The sequence below is a fragment of the Carettochelys insculpta genome, chromosome 1 (assembly GCF_033958435.1).
Source record: "Carettochelys insculpta isolate YL-2023 chromosome 1, ASM3395843v1, whole genome shotgun sequence".
NCBI classification, from domain to species: Eukaryota; Metazoa; Chordata; order Testudines; family Carettochelyidae; genus Carettochelys; species Carettochelys insculpta.
Window position 1 is genome coordinate 249318683 of NC_134137.1, and position 8823 is coordinate 249327505.

General features: G+C 55.8%; 1 long non-coding RNA gene across 1 annotated transcript in view; it reads left to right on the plus strand.

The window, feature by feature from the left end:
- The first annotated feature begins 1562 nt into the window (after positions 1 to 1562).
- Positions 1563 to 8823, plus strand: part of LOC142007162 (uncharacterized) — a 31826-nt gene continuing 24565 nt past the window's right edge. Inside the window, exon 1 of the long non-coding RNA XR_012643898.1 lies at positions 1563 to 1636. This is a non-coding gene — a long non-coding RNA (uncharacterized LOC142007162). The remainder of the gene's footprint in view (positions 1637 to 8823) is intronic.

Sequence of the window (8823 nt, forward strand, 5' to 3'; positions counted from 1 at the left end):
CCTTCCAAGTGCTTGCAGATGATTTCTTTAATTACCTGCTCCATTATCTTTCCTGGCACAGAAGTTAAGCTGATTACCCTGTAGTTTCCTGGGTTATTCTTATTCCCATTTTTACAGATGGGCACTATATTTGCCCTTTTCCAGTCTTATGGAATCTCTCCTGTCTCCCATGATTTTCCAAAGATGATAGATAAAGGCTCAGATATCTCCTCTATCAGCTCCTTGAGGATTCTAGGGTGCATTTCATCAGGCCCTGGTGACTTGCAGACATCTAATTTTTCTAAGTGATTTTTAACATGTTCGTTTTTTATTTCAACTTCTAACCCTACCCCTTTCCCACTAGCATTCACTGTGTTGGGCATTCCTTCATCAGACTTCTCAGTGAAGACCAAAACAAAGAAGTCATTAAGCATCTCTGCCATTTCCAAGTTCCCTGTTACTGTTTCTCCCTCATCACTGAGCAATAGCCCTACCCTGTCCCTGGTCTTCCTCTTGTTTCTAATAGATTTATAAAAAGCCTTCTTGTTTCCCTTTATGCCTGTATCTAGTTTGAGCTCATTTGTGCCTTAGCCTTTCTAATCTTGCTCCTGCATTCTTGTGTTGTCTGCCTATATTCACCCTTTGTAATTTGTCCTTGTTTCCATTTTTTATATGATTCCTTTTTTATTTTGAGATCATGCAAGATCTCCTGGTTAAGCCAAGGAGGTATTTTGCCATATTTTCTATCTTTCCTAAGCAGCAGGATAGCTTGCTTTTGGGCCCTTAATAATGTCCCTTTGAAAAACTGCCAACTCTCCTCAGCTGTTTTTCCCCTCAGTTTTGCTTCCCGTAGGACCTTACCTACCAGCTCTCTGAGTTTACCAAAATCCGCCCTCCTGAAATCCATTATCTCTATTTTGCTGTTTTCCCTTCTTCCCTTCCTTAGAATTGTGAACTCATTTTTTGTGAATTACATTTTAAAATGTACTAGAATTGTGTTTAATTAAAATGGTCAAATTTGAATAGTCCTTCATTAACACATGGAGGGTTTAGTTAAGGCAAGGCAGGCAGTGCCCCTGGACTGATTACCTGGTGCCCAATTGGGTGTAAGGGTAGGGACCCGAGCCTTATGAAAAGAGGAGAGGTGGTTGATAGATGTCTGCAGATGTTTTGGCCGTTTCTATGCAGAAAGTGGCATGGTAATACATGGCCCAAAATATGCTAATGAGGTGCAGATGCAAATTCCCCAGGAAGAAGGGGCCTCCAGAAGAAGGACTTCCTCCTGGAAGTTCCCCCAGGGCTGCACTTCTACACAGCATTTTGAAGTCCAGAAGAACGGTCTTCTGGACTCCAAATCACGTGACTGTATGCTAATGAGGCGTGGTGAATTTGCATCCGTGCCTCATTAGCATATTTCGGGCCATGTATTACCATGCCACTTTTGAAGAAAGTGGCCTGTGTAGAAATGGCCTGTGAGAAAGAATTCTTTGTCAGGGATCTGACTCAGACCAGGGAAGATACCAGCATGGAAGGCGTACAGAGATTGCTATAGTCTGGGCAGGAGGTGCTAGACAAGCAGGAATCCAGAGCCTCGGGCTATGGGAGCGGAGCAGCAGAAGGCAGACTGGAACCAAGCCAAACCTTGGCTGAAATCCTGGTAGGTTTGAATTCGATTTTGAAAGACTTTGTGCAGGGCTTGGTTAGTTACTCCCGTCTCCCCGCATCTTAGGATGCCTGGAATGTGTGGACTGCTGAAGGGGAAGCCAAGGCAGACCTCAGCAGAGCCTGGGTGTGATTGGGCAGGTGTGTTTCTGTGAGATAGATTGTTCTGTAAGGGTGGGTGGGAATCTGTTTTCTAAAGCTTAGGAAGGAAATATGAGGAAGACGGGGTTTTTTGGTTGGTGATTCAGTATACATATACCTCTGTTTGATTCAGTAGCGTTTATGACCACACCTTTAAGTTGGGCTGGGGTGAGGGGACATTGTTTGGCTTGCAGGGGAAGAGGAATTAGTGTTTTACAGACAGGAGGGGGAGCCAGGCCCTGAGCCTGCTGCAGCCGGGGGGCTGGGTCAGTGTGGTGACAGTAAGGCATTGCCAGAGACCAGAAGGGCAGGGGAGCCGTAAAATGGTTGTAAAGCCCAATGGGAAAAGCTTCTTTACCTCAGCTCTGCCTCACTCTCCCTCTCTGTGAGGTGGCAAAATAGTGGGTCTGGCCAGGCCCTGCTGCAGGCATAGTGCTAGCCACTCCTTGTGAGGAGGGTGGGGAAGACATTTTTCCCTCACCACCATCTTCCTTACGGTGGGTTTGGGGAGGCTTTGTCATGGTGAGTAGGCTATGGTGTTGCAGCTCATGCTGTAAGTGTGGGGTGGCTGTCCAGGACAGGTACAGCAGATCTTGGCATTGCATTCTTGGCAACCTCTGCATAAGCTGAACTTGCATGTAACTCAGCAGTGCTGGTCACTTTCCAGTCTCTTGTGAGCTGCAGGGAGCCAGGCTCCAGCTCCCTGTGCTCACAGGAGCCAGGCAACTGACCAGCACCAGGGCTGGTCGGTTTCCTGGCTCCTGCCAGTGGTGGGGAGCTGGTAACCAGGCTGGAGCCAGGTGGGGGAGCCTGGTAGGCAGACAGCTACAGAGCAGCTTCAAGTTATGCTTATCTCATGTTAATGCACGCTTAGCCCAACTCAAAATTGCGCATTTCAGGGGTTTACTGTACGCCGTAGGGGTAAGATCTAGTGAGCTGATAAATGGCTTGGTAAAGGACTTAACAAACAGATGTTGGTTGAAGGGGGAGGCACGGCAGGGAGCCAACCCTACCTTTCTTCGAGCCCACTTAGCCCACATGTAAGGGGGCATGGTATGGTAGGGTTTTTGGCAGGAGCACGGGGATGGAAAAAAGAGTGGGCTGGTGCAGTGCCCCTAGGTAGTTATCTGCATTGCACACTGTTAGCTGCCAGGTAGACCCAGACATCTAATAATCATAGCGTAAATTTAAACCCTTACACAGCGCGCTCCAGTCCTTCGTTCAGTGTATGCGGCCAGTAACACGGTGCTGATGGAGGATGAGATCTAGGCTGAGCCCTGCCCTCGCTGAAATCAGGGTTTTTTTACCTCAGCCCATCTCACTCTTTGTATGGGGCTTGTGCGAACTGGCCCCGGAGGTGGATTGTTTTAGTACTGTTTGTTTAATTATGAAGTATTAACAGATGTGTAAATATCAGAAGCAAAACAATTACAACAGTGACCATTGGTTTAAAGGGACATTACATGGGGACACAGTCATTACACCCCTCTAGTTATATTTCTATAGCTGTGTCTGCTCGTGAGAGCCCTTTCGAAAGGGCGAAAATTGACGTTCAGTGGTTGAAATAGCGGCTGTCGAAAGGGAGCACCTGCCGCCATTACCGGATTGGCGTTTCGATCTGCTCTTTTGAAGTCCCGTCGAGGTGTTTCGGAAGAGAGCGCCCACAGGGCTCCAGGCCCTCTTTCGAAAGAAGGGGGGCAGGAAACACTGCAGATGGGGTCCCATGGCTGACAAGCACTTCTGGGGCTGCAGTCAGCCGCCCCTTTAAAGGGCCCCTCCCCTCCGCACAAGCCGAGTGCTGCCCAGCCATTCCCAGCCCGGCAGAGCCCCACCCATGCCCATGATGGAGGCCCAGCGACAGCTCCTGCAGGAGGATGCCCTCATTATGGACACGCTGCTGGCAGTGCTGTGCACCATCGCCGCAGCTGCACCCAATCACATTGGGTGGCTGGGCGGTCCCCCTGGGGCCGTGGGGCTCCCCCACCTGGGGCACCGCTGGGCACCTCCCCCCCCGCAGGTGCCCTGACGCCTCTGGACCCACCACAGCAGCACCGACTGGTGGGAGCACCTGGTGCTAGGGATGTGGGGTGAGGAACGGTGGCTGCGGAACTCCCGCATGTTGAGGCAGAGCTTCGACGAGGTCTGCCACTGGCTCGCCCCCCGCCCCCCCCGCAATCCGGCACCACGACACCTCCATGCGGCCAGCCCTCACCCTGGAGAAAAGGGTCGCGATTGACATATGGAAGCTGGCCACCCCAGACTCCTACCACTCCATGGGACAGCAGTGCGGGGTGGGCAAGGCCACCGTCAGAGCTGTACTTATGGAGGTAAGGTGGGGCTGGGTCACGCGTTCCCCAAGGGTTGGGGGGGCTGGGGTGAGGGGAACCCACCGCTGCAAGGGGCTGGATGGGAGGAGGTCAGGGGGCTGGACGGGGTGGGGGCTGGATGGGAGGGGGGCAGAATGGGCCCGAGGTCAGGGGAGACGGACGCCCCACCTGCACTAGAGCATGTGTCCTCCTCTCCCCCCGCAGGTTGCCAGAGCCATCAACATGATGGTGCTCCATAGGGTCGTCCGCCTGGGGGATCTGGACAATACTGTCACCAGCTTCCAGGACCTGGGCTTTCCCAACTGCACCAGCGCTTTGGATGGCACACGCACATCCCCATCCACGCCCTACCACGTAGCGCCGACCGGTACATTAACAGGAAGGGCTGCCATTCAGTGGTGCTCCAGGCCCTGGTGGACGCGAGGGGCTGGTTCACTGACATCGATGTGGGCTGGGCCAGCCACACCCATGATGCCCGGGTCTTCCAGCACTCCAGCCTCTGCTGGCACATGGGGACCGGCTTCTTCGTCCCCCAGCAGGAGAGCCCGGTGGCAGAGGATGTCACCATGCTGCTCTGCATGGTGGCAGATGTGGCGTACCCCCTGCAGCCATGGCTCATGAGGCCATACATGGGACACCTGAACCCTACTCGGGAGGCATTCAGTGAGCACCTCAACCATGCCCGCAACGTGGTGGAGTGGGCCTTCGGGCGCTTAACAGGGCGGTGGAGGTGCCGCCACATGTGGCTGGAGGTTGGGGTCCTCAGCGTACCCCAGGTGGTGGGCACCTGTTGCATCCTCCACAATGTTGTGGAGGAAAAGGGGGACGCTGATGTTCCCGGAGGGGAGCCCTCCGGCTGGTGCCAGCAATGAGCAACTGGGCACTGCTCCCATCTGCCAGGCCCACCGACTGCATCTGGGAGGCCCTCAGGCAGGCCTTTGCTGACGGCCACCTCTGACCCGCACGCACGCCCACATCCCATGCACATCTGCCACCTACCGTACCCGCCACCCCCACTCCCACCAGCACTGCACCCACACATCCACCACCCCCCATTCCCCTGAGGTGCACAGCACGGAGTGGTGAACATTAAAATAAACATTTAGCTACACTATTCCTGTTAACTATGTACCAGGGGTGGGACCCTAACTTGGAGGGGGCTGGGCACTCTTCCGGGGCTGGGGTGGTGGGCTGCAAGCCCTGTCAGCCCCTGGAGCCCCTGCCTCCCCAGGTGCAGGGTCTCCGGTGGGGAGGAGAGGGTGTGGGTAGCACCAGCAGGTAATGCCGGAGAGTGGGCTCAGTGGGGCCGGAGGGTGTGGGTTCAATGGGGGGCACTGCCGGGGCGGGGGAGGAACCAGGAGGCAGGCAACGGTGGGCGCATGGTCCCGGAGTGTGTGGCCAATGCCCTCGAGTGTGGTCAGCAGCCTCTCCCAGGCTGCCCTCCGCCACTCCATCTTGGCCTGGGCGAGCTGCAGGTGTTGTTCGGCCATGTTGGCCTGGCACTGGCTGGCTGGGTCCTTCTCAGCCTGGCAAGGGGCCCTCCGGTCACAGCCCCGATGGCGCACCGCATGGGGGGGTGTCCGGGCGCCTCTGAGGGCTGTGGGGGCGCTTTCCGGGACGAGGGATGGCGCGGGGCTCTCCTGGCCCATGGGTGGTGCGGCTGTGTGGCGAGGAGGAGAGTATGGCAGTAATGGGCCTGGATGGAGGGGACCAGGCTGTGGCCCACCCGCCCAAGCCCACCCACTGCTCCCCCCGCAAAGGACACTGACTCCCCAAGGGGCACTGACCCCCCCCCGGCCCCAAGGGCTGGGCCTCCCAGCCTGGGGGCGGGGGGGGTGCATCCAGAGGTCTCGCCTGCAGGTGGCCCTTCCTGGCCTGCGGTGCACAGGCCCCAGGCGCTGTCTGGCACTGACCGGCCACTGCCCCTGTGCAGCTTGCGGCGCTGTCCACTGAGGATGGGTACTGGGCATTGCTGGTGCACCACCGCGGGGCGCTGCATCCCATTGGGGGGGGGGGGGGCGGCCTGTGTGCAGCCTGGGACCACTGGTCCTGTGTGTGGGTGACTAACCATTGCATCGCGCCCCCCCCCCACCCCCCCCCCCACCCAAGTGGAGCAGGTCTGTGTCCCTTCCTGCACGTACCGGAGGGTCCCTCGGCAACGTCCGGGGATGTCCGGGGCTGGAGGAGGAGGGGATGACTATGGTGAGGTCTCCTCCTCGCACGACCACTCCATGGTCTCCTCGCCTTCCTGGGTCCCTGCTCCGGGCTGCTCCTCCTCCTCCTCCAGCTGCAGCTCCTCGGCCAAGGTGTCCAGGAATGACGGTGGGGGGGGGGGGGCGTGGGGAGCTCTCCTGGGGCCACAGGATGCCCCGGAGCTCCTGGAAGAAGAGGCATGTGGCTGGAGCTGCCCCAAAGCAGCCGGCCTGGTCCCTGGTCCGGGCATAGCGCTGGTGCAGCTCCTTTACCTTGAAGTGTACCTGCTCCAGGTGGCCCCTGGTGTGCAGGCCCTGCGCCAGGCGGCCAAAGGCAGTGGCATTGCACAGCTTGACCCCCCAGCTCATGCAAGACCTCCTTCTCCTTCCACAGGCCGAGGAGGTCCCGCAGCTCTCGCTCCATCCAGGAGGGGGCCCATTCCCCCCACACACACACAGCAGCCCTGCGGGGGCCTGGAGGGGGAGCTGCAGGGGTGGGGGTGGCTGCTGGCCACGCTGCAGCGCTGGAGTGTGGGGCTGGAGCACATGCACAGGCTACTCCTAGCACGCGCTCAGCTTCCTGCCACGGGTTTCCTGCACGCGTGCGGCTTTAAGGCAGCCGAATGCAGGGACCATAGAGCCCCGCTGCTGCCGGGTGAAGCGCCCCACGCTCCTGCTGACCGGCGCCATGGAGGACCCGTATTTTGAAAAAGAATTTCGAAAGGGAGCGATCTTCCTGATACGGGATCGGGGTTCGGATTTTGACATCTGTGCCCTGTTCTTTCCGTTTCCTTTTGAAAGACGGTTTTACACATGTGGACGCTCGTCCTACTCTTTCAAAAAATGGCCGCTTATTTCAATGGTTTGTGCACCTGTAGATACAGCTTAAATGTTTCAGGCCTTTAATAGTACTAGTTAGCCCTTTGACAGGCCGAGATGACTTTGAAAGGACGAGCCTTTGAGAATAACTATTTATCTTATTGCAAATGTGGCATTATGATGATTCTTGAAGGCTCTTTGATGACGTGAACGCTTAGGTGGCCAGTGTTTCATTCCTAGTTACTGATTGTGTTGGCAGCTGTGTACCTGAGTGTGATTATCGGGTTTTAAACCTCCCTACCTGTTTCTTTTAGTAATTCCCCATGACTTGTAAGTTCCCACCTCTCCTTCATTCCGTTTACTTTAAATCCACACGCAGAATGCCAGCATAGCACGTAAAGGAGTCATCAGATTCCTTCCTAACCCCAATCGCTCTCATGTTCCCATAAACACTTGCCTTGCTTCTCATGCAGTTCAGAGGAGACGCTTTATGTGCTGATGAGATGCTAACCCACCCCCTCAACGGACACATTACCACCCAGTCACTTGAGTTATATGGGGAGGATTCACACAATTCCTGAAGATTCCTCCAGACAACCCTCTCTTTTCCTCTGACCCCCACCTGTTCTCCCACCCAACAGGCAACTCCTCCTGATCAACCTTTGTCATTTCTGTTTTTGCTGTCATAGACTTATGATCACTGCAATTAAAGCAAACTGTTTTCTACAGTACTGGCCAAGTGACTAAGTGCTCATTCCTGGTAACTGCCAAGAATTCTCTCCTTGTTCAGCTCTAGGTTATTGCTGAAGTGTCTGAGTTCTCCAGTTGTGTTTCACTTCTGCCATTGACAGCAGGGTCTCTGGACCAGTGGTTCTGAAAGGTTTTGGCATCATGCCCCCCCCTTTTTGGTTTTTGAGAAACCTTCACACACACCCCTCTGCTTTACCATCATCCAACCCCCCCCTTAACAACAATTCAATTCATAATTTAAAATAAACACAAAAACTTGATATAAAAATATTATTTAAAATTAAAAATAAGCACAAATAGTTTTTCTTGTCCCCTTAAAGGTGCCTGGTGGAGCCCCAGCTGCCTGAGCCCCATGCCACCTGCAAGAGCTGACCATGCCAGCCACCCACCTGCCTGCTAGCTGCCTGCCTGTCAGCCTCCCAAGTCCCAAGCTGCCAGGAGTAGCCACCTACCCCAGCCATGGGCCAGCCACCTGAGCCACCCACCCAAGCCCCATGCTGCCAGGGCCAGCCACCTGAGCCACCCACCCAAGCCCCATGCTGCCAGGGCCAGCCACCTGAGCCTCACGAATCCCACAAGCCCAAGCCCTGCCCAAGCCCCTCCCTTCCCACAAAGCCAGACACCACCAGCCCCTCACTCTTACCCCATCCCCCTCACCTGAGCCAGGCACCCCCAACCTACCATCTAATCCTATCCTCCTCCCCTCCCACACTCACTCACTCACCTTTGCAGAAGACAGCTAGTTCCACGAGGGTCTTCGCCAGCTGCCTGCTTTGTATAGCAGCTGCACCAGGTCACCCACATAAAATGGCAGGGGCTGAGAGCCAGAAGCCAAGGCTGGCTCTTTCTTGGGGTGGGAGGAATGATCGGGGGTGGGGGGCTGGGTCTCCTTGTGCCCTCCCCCCTGCCAGAATTTCTTCACACCCCCCGGGGGGGCACACCACCCATTTTGG